Source organism: Pinus tabuliformis, chromosome 5_2 (genome assembly GCF_031772625.1).
Source record: "Pinus tabuliformis cultivar Carrire ecotype Pingquan chromosome 5_2, CPIR1, whole genome shotgun sequence".
Taxonomy (NCBI): Eukaryota; Viridiplantae; Streptophyta; class Pinopsida; order Pinales; family Pinaceae; genus Pinus; species Pinus tabuliformis.
This window is the reverse complement of record NC_142306.1, coordinates 988,694,048-988,707,763: the sequence shown is the minus strand read 5'-3', so window position 1 is coordinate 988,707,763 and position 13,716 is coordinate 988,694,048.

Genomic DNA, 13,716 nt, shown 5'->3' with positions numbered 1-13,716 from the left:
CATCTTTGTTCCATGGATTAAATTTTCCACAGAATCTTCTTCTCTCATCTTTATTTGGTTGTTCATCTATGCCAAATCTCCTCCAGCATCTACAACTAAACCTGCACTCACAAAATACTTGTTAAATTCAAAGACATAAGGCTTTTGTGCCTTATATTCCTTTGGCAACAACTCAGTTTGCTGCTCTATTTCTTCCTCGTTTGTCAGCACATCAGTATGTTGTTTTAAATTCTCAAAAGAATTCATGAGACTTTCCACTAGTCTCTCCTCCACATCATCTGCTCTAATGATGTCTACTTTCTCTTGTTCACTGCAGTGAACTTCTTCTTCTATAATCACACTGTCATACTCTGAATTTCTTAGCAAATATTCCAACAATGCAATTTCCTTGTGACACTTCATAAGTATTTCGTCATCATTTATGTTTCCTACATTATACACAAATTATTAGTTTGGAAATCATAAGGTTCAACAGTCTCAACTGTTGCTTCACATATCAGCTCTTCAGACTGAATTTCATCTCCTTCTTCCACAAGAACTTGTTCCCGTGTTGTCACAGTTTCAAATATCAAGGCATTATTAAGTTCTTTCTACTGCAATAAATCACTGCTTCTCTCATTTAAGAGATATTCTCCATCCTCCTTTACTTCAGAGTTTTTATCTCCTGAAAGATACTTCTCCACACTTCTAACAACTTCAAAAGATTGCTCATCCTCTCCAAAACGCTCCTTTATTAGTGTTCTTTCTCCCTTTGCTAAGTCTTTTGCATAGACTTCTTTCTTCTTAACATCTTTTAGTAGATTTCCTTCTTTCTTACTGACTGTCTCAACAACTTCCATGGCTATTTCCACTATGCCTATCATCATGGTGAATTGATGATCCTTTACTATGTTTTCAGCTAACATAGTCTCTTCTTCAAGTTTTCCTTCAGTCTCTTGTTGTTTATCTTCCCTAAGAGCTATTCTTGTCTCACCATCTACATTAACATTCTCTTGTATTTGTTTTCATCAATAAAATTAATCAAACTCATTTGATTACCTTTCTAAGATAGTATTTCTTCATTCTTCATCAGAATAAGATCATGATTCGTCATCTCTATGACAGCTTCTTTAGACTCATCCATAGACCTTTTCTTTTGTATGCAGTCAAATTCTTCTCCCTCTGAGAAGTTTTCCTTGTCACCTTTTACTTCTAAATCTTCATCTACTCTGAAGATATCTTCAATAGGTTGCTTTTCTCTTGCAATACCTACCATCATACACAAACTATCAGTTTTAAAAACATAAGATCTTGTGGTCTCACTGGATGCTTCAGTCATCATATCTCTTTGTTGTTCTAAATCCCTCATATGATTCAGAAATTCTTCGATGGTCTCCTCTTCAATATCTTCAAGCCCTTCACTTGGTTTCTTGATATCTTTCTCCAACTGCATATGAGACCTATCTATCTCATCTTCTTCCAAAATAGAATTTAAATTTTGCTTGTCTTTTTTCTCCTTTATGATAATATTAGAAAATTTTCCTTGTTTACATGTTTCACCTGCAAACATACACAAATTGTCATATTTAAAATCATGTGACCCTTTGGCCTCTCTTGAAGTTTCAATCTTCAAGTCTTCATCTTCACTCTCTCCCAGAAATTCTCCCTGTTTTGGTTCACAAATGGACTCTTCCATTTCAAACTCAGCTTCTTTGAGTTTTTCCTTCGGCCACTTTACTTGCTTTTGTTGTAGCCTTCTCTACATCTCATGCCATTTCACTGGCTTCTTCCTTAATACCCAACCTTGTCTCTGGCTTTCCTCTAGTATTCTCCTTAATGCATCGAGTTGTTCTTTTAACTCGGCAATCTCTTTGTCAATTTCCTCTTGATTCATCCTTTTTCCATTTGTCTTGGCATCCTCTTTCTTCATCTTTCTTCTATTGTGGCTTCTCTCTGAACCTCTGCTATGGCTATCATTAGCCATCTTCTCCTCTTCTCTCTTCATGAGCTCCTCATTTATCTGCAACAAGGCTCTGTAATAGCTAGTCCTCCTCATTGCAATCTTACCTCACTAAGCTCTCCTCACTCAGTCTTTTGGTAAGCACAGGTCCTCTGTCTGGAACCTCCTCTTGAGAAACACCTTTTCTCCTTCTAGGCTTCTGTAATCTCTCACTCTCTCTTGAGAACACTTCAGCTATCCTCTCTGTCCAATCTCTTGTTGGATTTTTCAGGTTAAATGCCACTTTTTCTTCAGAGTGTTTTCCTTACTCTGCATTCAAGAACACATCTGGTTCTCCTCTCACAGCTTCTCTTGCTGTCACCTGCGCATTAGTATAAAAACACACATTCTCAATTTAAAACATAACATATTACCTCACCTTCAAGATCTCAACATGATCTTGTTTCACCATTCCACCTGTACTTTGTATGGATTGTCCTCTGTCTCTTGCATCTGCAAGTTTAGCTACACATCACCTATGTGTGCCTTCTTCTGTTAGATTAGAATCTGACCCTTCCTTGCCTTCATAAACATTTTAACACATACTTTGTTCTCAATTCTTTCACATAGAATTTCTTTGTTCCATTTTAACACCAATTGTTTCAATTACAATTCTGCTCTGATACCAAATGATGGCAGGGTTACCCCTACTTACACCCACAGTATGCATAAAAATACTTAAATACATTTGTCCCAGGTATTTAACTCTCCAAGGAGTAAAATATTCATCCATCAATGGTTAAGGCCCCATTCATCAGTTCCTTTGTATAGGAACTCAACCACCCCACTTAAACCTCCTATCGAGATTATTTATCTCCTCGTAACCTTCATTATCCCTTTTATTAAAGCCTTCCATTAATTCTTCCTTATCGAGACTTTAAAACCCTTCGTAACCTTTATACAACCCTTTAAGCTGCATATATATAACATTTCCCTTTAATACATTGGTTGCATATGTTTTAATGTATAAAACACACTTTTCCTTTATAAACCATTTACAAAGGAAAACCCTGCAAAACATACCTTTTTCCGGTTTGGTACAGCCTCTGCACATATCCCAAGGTTACTTTTATCACAATTTGGGATCGCTCCTCCATGGCACATCACATATATATATATCTATGACCCTTTCCTTCTGATATGTGACTATCGGAAGCGTTTGAACAACGCTTAAGCCTTAAAAGACTCGCACAACCACTTTATCACAATACACAGTAATGCATAGAAACACATGGTTCCTCTGCTCCAAACCCTTTGTTCGGACTTCAAAAACAACTCACCCAGATTTATATATCTGTCGGGTCTGGTCTTTCAGACTTCTCCACAGCACTACACCGATCATTCCAATCTCTGATAGCTCCGATCTCCAATCTCCTCTTATTGGTTATCGGAGTATCGCTATATCGCTCATCGACCTATCCATCCCCCATCAGTCCTTAACTTCTCTGATTACCGATTTGCAATTAGATCGCGACCGTTGATCGGTTCTCTATCCAATGGTTGATATCCTTCCTTGAGGTAAAGTTTCCCTACAACCCTCCATCGTTGATCCACACTTAGTAGATCCAACGATCGATGATGATTTCAGAAAGACAACAAACATGGGGTTTAACCACCAGATAAAGTGGTTTCCCTTCTCACCTCTTCTTCTATGTGTCGTTTGATGAGTGGAATTTGTGCTCATCCTTCAATACCGCTTTCGGTTTTTAGGTTGCCAAAATCTTCTTTCACTGTTACAATACCGCCGATGTGTTATTTCTTCGCCTCCTCTGCGATTGGATCCTAGCCGTTGATCTTCAAGATCCAACAGTTGCTGAGCACAATCTTCACTCCTTCATCCACTTCTTTGCTTTGGTTTTACACCAGTTCTTCAATATTTCCTCTGTATTTCGGTTTTCTTCAAAGGTTCTTCCCCTTTTTCTGTTCCACTGTGACTCTGTTATGAGCTTGATTTCTGTGATTTTTATCACTGGCTCTGGACCTTACTTGATCTTTCGAATGGATTCAAAGATCCATTATGAACCTCTAGCTCATTCTTCTCCTCTGTACTCTGCCTCGACTCTGCCTACAACCTCTGTTACAGAACCTACAAGTTCACACAGTAATCAATCATAAAGCACTCGATTCATACATTTGCACACTCAGAATCTAATTCCTCTATATATAAACATATAAACAATTGATTACTTTCAAGACTTCTCTATCTCGCATAGGCCTGATCTTCTACTATCGGTGGCCTCCTCCTATGAATCTACCTGTAGGCTTACATATATGCCAGTGAGTTCTGTTGAACTCATCCTAGTTCAACTCCTAAATCTATTGAATTGACTCCTAAATCCTTTGTCCACTTCTACTTCAATTAATTCCGAAAAGCTCTTCTTAGTTCCTCGAATCATGGAATGCTTAAAGAGTCCTAATTGACTTTAGAGTATTTTGTCATTATTGCCCACTCACGTCCCTCTCATTCCAAAGTATTTACAAGATATCTCACACATCTAATTTATTCCTATTCTATGCACTCTGTTATCACTCAGAACTATAGTTCATGTATATAAGGTTGTCCATAAGTTTCATATAAAGGTTTTAAGTCTTGTGAATAGGTTTATTGGTGTATGTCAATTTGAAATTTGAATTTCAAAAGGTATTGATGTGAATTCGTGTAAAGAAAAGATCATTAGATACCCTCCATCATTGTTAGTTAAAGCGTGTCATGTCATTGGTACTTTGCGCAGTTTCGCAGCGCAGGTTTGATTGGTCAGTTTAGCTGCGAAATGATGTTTTCGTTTTTTCGCAGCGTTCTGTTTGTCAGCGATTTCGTAGCGCATCTTGTTAAATTTGAACTGCCCGCGCTACGAAATCGGGGTTTCAGGGTTTTTTGTAGCGCTTTTCCTTTGAATGTCAAATCCGAGAGTAGTGAGTCATAGGTCCGTTCATGATTGTCAGTTTACATCCTCTCCATGTCATGATAAACCATTATTCCGCCATAAGGTCCAAAGTCATGCATTTGAGTGTTAGTTTAAGGGATGTTACAAGGAATGGTTATATCATAATGGGTTTTTCATAATATGTAAACATGTTTGCTGTATGAGAAGCCCAAGTTCTTATTTAAAAAGGACTACTGCAAGCGAGCCTGCACTCCAAGGTCGAAGTTTGTTTTCGTGCTACAAGCTACCATTAGTTTCCTGTGTGAAAATATTCAAAGCAGCATGGAAAGGAAGGACCACCGATCTGGTAAGTGTGTGAGGACAGAGCCGGAGGGGTTAGATGTTACTCTCAGCAATGAAGGTGTAGCAAGAGCCTTTCAAAACGCTGGCTGCTGGCGGTTTTGCGAAAAATTGAAGGGAGGACATGCAGAAGTGACAAAGGCTTTCGCATTAAATTTCACTGGACTGAATTCGAAAGTGGCAATGTTAGAGTTTCCGGTGTCTCCTGAAGTTATTTCCACTGTCACTGAAATTCCGAGGGGTGGCCAAGAATGGTTCAAAAACTTCAAGTTCGACATGAGTCCCTGCAAAGAGTTTTTGAAGGAACCTTATGTAGATGAAGACCTCACCAAAGCGGTGCCAAGGAGTTATATAAAAGAGAATTATGCTATGCTCCTCACATGCATCCAGAAGTACCTGACATGTGAGGGTAGGTACAATAAAGTTTACTCCTACCACTTCAAACTTTTGTTACATTTCACAGGTAAGGTTTCAATAGACATACCTTTCTATTTGTTCAGGAGCATTAGCAAAATGAGTGATAAAATTCAGTTAAAGAAAGATGGTTGTGAAACATCCCTTTTTCATCATGGTCTAGTAAAGTTGCTGGTGTTGGATAGTTTACAAAAAATTGGCAAAGATTGGGATTCATTTGTGTTTATGGCCGGTTTCCCAAGCAAAACAGGCCTCACTCCATTACCTGTGAGAGAAAGAGAAGAAAGGAGTGAAGAACCCACTTTGGCTGAACTTAGAAGAGAAGTGACAGACCATAAGAAGCCTAAAACTAAATCAAGGAAATCAGAGAAGTCTGTGGCAGCTAAAGAGACACCAGAAGCATCAGTGGAGAAAACTCCTAAGTCATCTAGAATATCTGAAAAGGAAACCCCTAAGTCATCATCAAAGGAAACACCTCAGTCATCAAAGCAGAAGACTCAGAAAAGGAAGGATGAAGCTAAATCCAGTGAAGTTGAAAAGATTTCAAGGGTGAGAACTAGAGGTCAACTAAACAAGGAGAAAGGAAAGTCAGTCCCTGTGGAAGAAAGTCCTATTTCAAAAGGTAGTTTAAATGACTTACTTGAAGCCATTGAATTAGAGCAAGATCAGCCAATACAAATTGAACCACTAGAATTTGAGCAAGATCACTCGGTGCAACCAATGCATATTGATCTCACTCAGTCCTCACCTGAAAGTTCTAAAAAATCAAGGGCTTCTAAAAGGTTGAAATTTGAAGAGCCAAGTAAAGAATATGCTTTTAAGCCACGCAGACCAGTTACAAGAAGGCAAATTAAAGAAGTGGAGAAAGCTCAGAAAGAGAAGGCACCTTTAGAAATGCCTAGGACAGAGATACTTGAAGTTTTCACCGGAATAGTTCAAGCAGCCAAAAGCAAGAACAAGGATAATAAGGTTATCATCAGTCAAAGTGGAAATGTTATTGCTATTAAGAAACAAGCTGGAGCAACAAAGGAAGAAATACCTCCGATTAAAAATGTTTCTAAGGAAAGGGCAGTAAGATATACAAATTATAAAAAGGTTGTAATGAAAGGCAGAACAAGTTTGATTAGTCAAGCTGACTCAGTATCTGATGCATATGTGTGGACAGTGCCAGCTCTGAAGCAGGCAAAAATCATGAAACAAATGAATACAAGCTTAAGAGCAGAAAACAAGGTGTTAAAGGAAGAAGTTAGCAGCTTGAAAAGGAAGCTAGGCAAACTAGCTAATTGATCCAAGGGGAAATTTGCCTTTCAAATTTTGGTAAATTTTGGCTATCATCATTTTGAAACTTTTTGAAGTCCTTACACCTGTGTAAAATGGCTGAAGAAATCACAGAGTTAAGTCATTGTTGCTTTAAGGCTCATATGCTTAGTTTTGATTACCTACAGCAGTTTCGTAGCGCGCTACGAAACTGCTGTAGATGACTGTTTATGTGAAAAATTTGAGATTGAATGCTGAGGTCAGCAAATCTTAAAGGGATGACTCGAGGCTAGCATGGGGATTATAAAAAGTCATTCAGATGTTTAAAAAGGTGCCAGGTGTAAGTATTCAAGGAAAAGGTGAAATTTTGTCTTTTGTTAAAGTTTTCACTTTATGTCCGAATTTTTAGGGTTCTGGTAGGGTTGCCGAGGTGTTGAGTGGTACACTTGTTCAGTTTATGAGATGGCCAGATCATAAGATTTCTTCCATCATACGTGACTATTAGAGGATTAAATGGCTTGAAACATGATCTTAAATGCATGAACACTAATGGGAGACAGAGACCGTGAACATAGGGCACAGATTCTTATTTGTTGATGAATCATCCACATATCAGGCATCCGAAGCTGCTCATCCAGTGAATGTGCTTCCAGTTTGGTTTGGCTATTATTGAAGTGCTACAGGTGTCAAGTTTCAAGAACGCATCAATGTACACGAGGAGATAGACTTGAAGTTTCAATGGAATGGAATCCTCTGTTTTCGTAGCACAATACCTTTTGTAATTAATTAGTTTGTTTAAGATATAGATAAGGTAATTAATGATAGAATTCCGAGCTCCCTTCATGCTTGTTGAGGAGTCTCAGGTAGTAATATTTTGGTTTGCTATATATAGAAATGACTCTGATGTAAAAAAGGTTGGACATTTTATAAAAAAAACAGAGTTATTTGGGCCATTGTAAGACTTGTGACAGTAATAGTAAAACAGTGTTGATTTCTTCTCAAGATTCTCGATGGATTATTGTGTTCAAATATAATGATGGTGTTTTATATTTTATGTTCTTTTACAGCCTTGTTGTAACACAATCACTCAGAATTCATAATCTTATGCTCTGACTTCCTGTGTGTTTGGCAAGCTGTGGTTTTGATGGAGTATGTTTGACATATAATGCAAAGAGCCTTGACTTCCATGAAATGACTATGTTTTTCCTGTTTACTTAGTATATGAGACTCCATAGCCCAATGAAGACCAGTTTGATATGTATCCAACCAGCTTTTGCTTTCATGAATGAGTAAAGAGTTAGCCATCTGTTGTAGTGAAGGATTTTTATTAAGAGTTTGTGAGGGAGCCCTCTCTGATCAAAGAGGCTAATCTTTGATCTAAAGTTAGGTTGAAAGAGTTACATGAAATCTTGCTTGGTTGCAGCCCTCAGTAGTGATTTTGTGATAACACACTCAAAAGCCTAATATTACATTTATTCATCACTTAGAAATCCAACTTCCTAAAAATGCATGACCCCCTATGTCTACTTAATTACAATGATTTTCTCTTAGCTTGAATGCTTTTGCATCATGTTGTCCATTCCTTGAATCAATTTAGACATTACATTACTGGTTACCAGAAATTTGTACATATTGACCATGCTGCTATTAAATATTTGATGAACAAACCTGATGTGAATACCCAAATTATTAGATTTTTTCTTTTGTTACAATGGTTTGATCTAACTATCAGTGATAAGCCTGGCAGAGAAAATGTAGTTGCAGATTTTTTGTCCTGACTGGCTTTTCCTGCAGGTGAGGAAGGAATGGCTTATGACCAGCTACCATATGAGCATTTATTCGAAATTTCAGTTCTCTCTCCATGGTTTGATGACATAGCCAACTACTTAGTAGCTGCACTGTTCCCTCCAAATCTATCCTCCAAGGAAAAGAGCAAAATTATAAGGAAAAGCATCCCGTTCACTTGGATTGGGAGCAATCTCTTCAAGATGGGCCCAGATTAAATTCTAAGGAGATGTGTTAGGGAGGAGGAAGTTTTTGACATCCTTCTGGCCTATAATGATGGGCCTTGTGGAGGTTACTTTACAGTGAAAAGGACAATCTTCAAGGTACTACAAGCTAACTACTATTGGCTCACTCTCCACCAAGATGCAATAAGATATACCAGCCAATGTGACAGTGCCAAATAATGGGGAAACCTACTCCCAGGTATGAAATGCCTTTGCAATCTCAAGTGACTTTTGATCCATTTGACAATTGGGGCATGGATTTCATTGGGCCCATTGATCCTCCATCAGGATAGAAAAAGTACATCATTGTGTGCACTGACTACTTAACAAAGTGGGATGAAACCAAAGTTGTCAAGGTAGCCACAGAAGAGAAAGTGGTTGAGCTCTTGAGGGAGAATTTTTTTACAAGTTTGGATAACCGAGAGAGCAAGTCATTGATCAAGGCACTCAATTGACCTCACACATGATTGAGAATCTGTTAAGACAACATAAGATCAAGCACAGGAAGTCCACTCCTTACCACCCTCATGCCAATGGACAAGTGAAGTTACCAACAGAGCTTTGGAAAGCATCCTGACAAAGATAGTGAGCAGCAGCAGGAAGGATTGGGCTGATAGACTAGTGGAGACCACCTGGGCCTACAATACAACTTGGAATAGAACCACTAGCTTCACCCCTTATGATCTGGTCTATGGGAATAAGGCTCTACTCTCCATTGAGTTTAAGGACAACATTTTAAGGATGGTAGCAAAATTGGATCTAGATGTTACAAGGGCACAATAAGAGAGTATGCTCCAGCTGAATGGGTTAGATGAATTCAAGATGCAAGCCCTCCTGCACACAGATGTGACTCAAGTACAAAGAAAGGTCTGGCATGACAAAAATATCAGAGACAAATTGTTTCAAGAAGGTGATTGGGCTCTACTGTATGACTCTAGGTTCAAGGATTTCAAAGGCAAGTTGATGGCCAGATAGCTGGGCCCATATTTGATAGAAAGGTGCCATGACAATGGGGTGGTTCAGATAATAACCATTGATTAATAAGGTATTCTCTTGCTTGTCAATGGGTATAGATTGAAATCCTACAAAAATCCTTTGTCAAAGGAGGAGTTAATCAATAGTATCAGTAAGGCAGTAATGGTGATTGAAGGAGTCTCGGCTTCCACCTCACCAAATTCTTGAAGACTGTTGAATCTTTGAAAAAAAACAATAAGAGACCTAGGTGAAAACCTCCATGAGGCACATGAGGCCCACTTTTGAGTTAAAAACCTCCTTGAGGTAGCCCAAGAGTGAAAAAAAAAAGGAAAAAGAGAAAATAAAAGAACCCTAGGTGAAAACCTCCTTTCAGGCGCCTAGGGCAGGCAACCAGGATGAAAACCGCCTTTGAGGCAACCTGGTTGTCTTTCTAAAAAAATAAAAAATAAAACCACAAAAATAATGGCAAGGACCTCAAACCTGCCCACTCACATCAGTTCTAGTTTTTGCAGGTTTTCAAGTATTTAACGGACAACAAGTTCAGAGGGCAGCAATCCATGCAAAACCCCATTTCTCCTTCATTCATTTCATCTCCTCCATGACCCCCATGTTTCATTCATCCATACTCATCTCCATCCATAAAAAATCCAATTCTCAGGGAATTATGTGACTTCTACAGGATTTCTTGTAGTTACTACAAGATTTCCTGTAGTTACTACAGGAGTTTATTTTTCAATCGGAATTTCTTTCCTGTAGATTTTCAAGACTTCCTGTAGTACTATAGGAAGTCCTGAAAATCTACAGGAAAGAAATTCCGATTGAAAAAACATGATGCATGCCTATTTTGGGTTGAAAAAGAAGGCAATTGACTTCACCAAATCTTGACCAACGCCATTTCACGACCATGTCACCCTATGTGTCCATCAAGAAATCCATTAGAAGAAGAAAAAATTAAAAAAAAAAACAAAAATAAAAAGAGAGGAAACAAAGAAAAATCAAAGATCCACACCACCAGTAGCCTACCTCACCTACCATTCCATGGACACACCTTCCACTCCTACTTCAACATCTATTCATCCTCCAAGCAAAAGAAAGACCAAATAATTTCAAAAGGAGGTCGCTACAGGATTTCCTGTAGTATTACACGAAACCCTGTAGCAGCCTATTTTGAAACAACAGCAGTCTCCAGGCTCATCCTTCAACACCCATGCCTTGGAAGAGTAGCATCACACCTGCAGGCACTATGGCACCTCTCCAAAGCTCAACAATAATAGAAGAGGCCAAAACCTGCACATCACAACAAGAATACAACCTATCAGCAGAATAAGATCAACAAAAAAAGAGCAAAAGAGAAGATGTACATGAACCATAAGCAACACAACACAACCACCCTCTAGTATGCATCAACAAACCAAAGGAAGCCATAGGTATGTCACCTCATCCACACTCTCTCCTAAGTATGAATATGATTAAAATTGTAGGAATATGAAAAAATTGTTTTTATAAGCTGATGGTGGCCAATTAACTTGACCACCCTCAACCCGATAACAAAAATTTTAAGTGCTAGTCAACTGAACAGATGGAAAGGTCACATCAAAGGAAATAAATCAGAAAGGTGGTTCAGTTACATTGTATAGGAGTGGGTGATGATTACGAGAAAGGGTGGCATGATAACTAATAGTGGGCCAACCATCCAAAAGGATAAATTACGTACTCAACCAGCCAACACATCGCTCAATGAAATCGACCATAAATAGAAATATTCCCTAACTTTCATGCAAGACATTATTCATTTTGAGATTTTGTGATGCAGGAGAATTCAGCTCAACAATATCATTGTATTTTAGTAAGGCATGGGGGTCTTGTGTTTCCAAGGAAGTTGGTTTCCTAAATGTGAATTAATGTAATTATTTAGGCTTTTGAGTGATTTTAATGAAAATAAGATTTATTTGAATATTGTGAGACATATTTGTGAATATTCTTGAATGTGGGAGAATATGAGATATTTAGGATAGTTGAGAGATTGAGGGATTTGAGAATTAATTGTAAAACTCTGATTAGGAGTTAGTTCATGATTTTCGGGAATGAAGACGATCCTTAGGGATGAGGAAGAGATTTTAGGATTTTGTTGAGAGGTTTATGAATCTAAACCAGGAATTGGTTTTAGAATCCCTTTGTATAAATGTAAGCCTAAAAGGCATAATCAAAGGTGAGAGATAAGTTGGATAGGTTAGTTGGTTAGAGTGTGACTGTGAGCCTACGGGCATATTGTAAAACAAAGGCCACTAACATTAGAAGATCAGGCCTGAGAGAGGAATTGTGTAAATGTGTGTTTATATATATATAGAGGATTAATTAAAAATTGTATAAATGTGTCATTCCAGTATGGCATGATGAATTATGAATGAATCGGAATTCTGTATAACATATGTATGCAGGCAGAGTTCGGTGAACACAGAGATGAAGAGAAATTCAGAGGATCGTAATGGAGCGTGAACCAATTGAAGAACCAAAGTAATGTTTGGAACAATCATGATTAAGGAAATACATAGAACTAAGCTCAGAAGGGAGTCACACAGTGGAACAATGGAAGGACGAAGAACCACTGAAATAACCAAAGCCACAGGGAACATTGGAGAAATGGCATAAAACCCAATTGAAAAGAAGGATGAAATAATGAAGTGTTAATGCACAGGCACCATTGGATCTATCAGATCAATGAATGAGATCAAGTCGCATGGAATGGAGTTATGAATATTGCATCGCAACTTATCAAGTAAGTGAATGAATCGGCCTTAAGGGAATTGCAATTGTGATATGCGGGATCATCACTGATCGTTGGATCGAGTGATTGGATCAACGGTGGAGGATTGTTGTGGAATCCCGCATCGCAATAGTCCAATGGGAGGAATTAACCTTGGGCCATAAGTAATGTGATATGTGATTGCGATGTCCAATGCGATTGGAGATTTGTTCACATCACAAATATCCATGGGAGATAAACCTTAGCCCTTAACCAATGCAACATGCGATATGTGATGGAGCGAGCTGATAAGTATTGCGATATGCGATATAAGAGCGGACCCGATAAAGTATATGTGTGGTTAATTGTATTTGGAATCTGGTTATGTTAATCGCCTATCGGGTGCGAAGGAGGAATGTATTAGTGTGACCTGCAGAGGATTGTGATAGCGATAAGGCATGAATTGATAAATGTGTAAAGACTATGGAAAAGTGGAAAAGGTATGTTTTATATGAACTTCTGTTATAAAGGGTTTATAATAGAAATAGCACCGATAGACGATTCTTGGGTTAAGCCATTGAATAACCAAAGCATAAAGGTTTTGTGGGGTTTGGTTATATATATATATATATATGGTACATTAAAGTTTAATGAAGTTGGATATATGTGTGGGCATAAGGTTAAGAAGGTTTATGAGAGTGAGTTATAAAGTTCCAATATATAGGATTAATGAAGGGCAGACTGCATTTAGTTAATAAATCATTCTACAAAGATTTATTAAAGGGAACTTAACCATTAAGGATTGAAGATTTGACTCGACAGAGAGTTAAAAATCCTGGGGCAAAATAGATATGTGCATTTTACATGCATATTGTGGGTATACGCAAGTTTTCCTGTGTCAAAGTGGTATCAGAGCAGAATTGTGATTGAAACGTTTGGTATTAAGGCAACACAAAGAAATTATGTGTGAACATTTCTTTGAAAATAGTTTAGAATAGAGTTATATTCTGAAGGTGCATATAGAGGCGAATGGTGATGAAAGCAGGCAAGAGGGGATCAGATTCTAACTTGAAAAATAGTAAGAACACAGAGGTAAGGTATAGTAGAATATTGGGA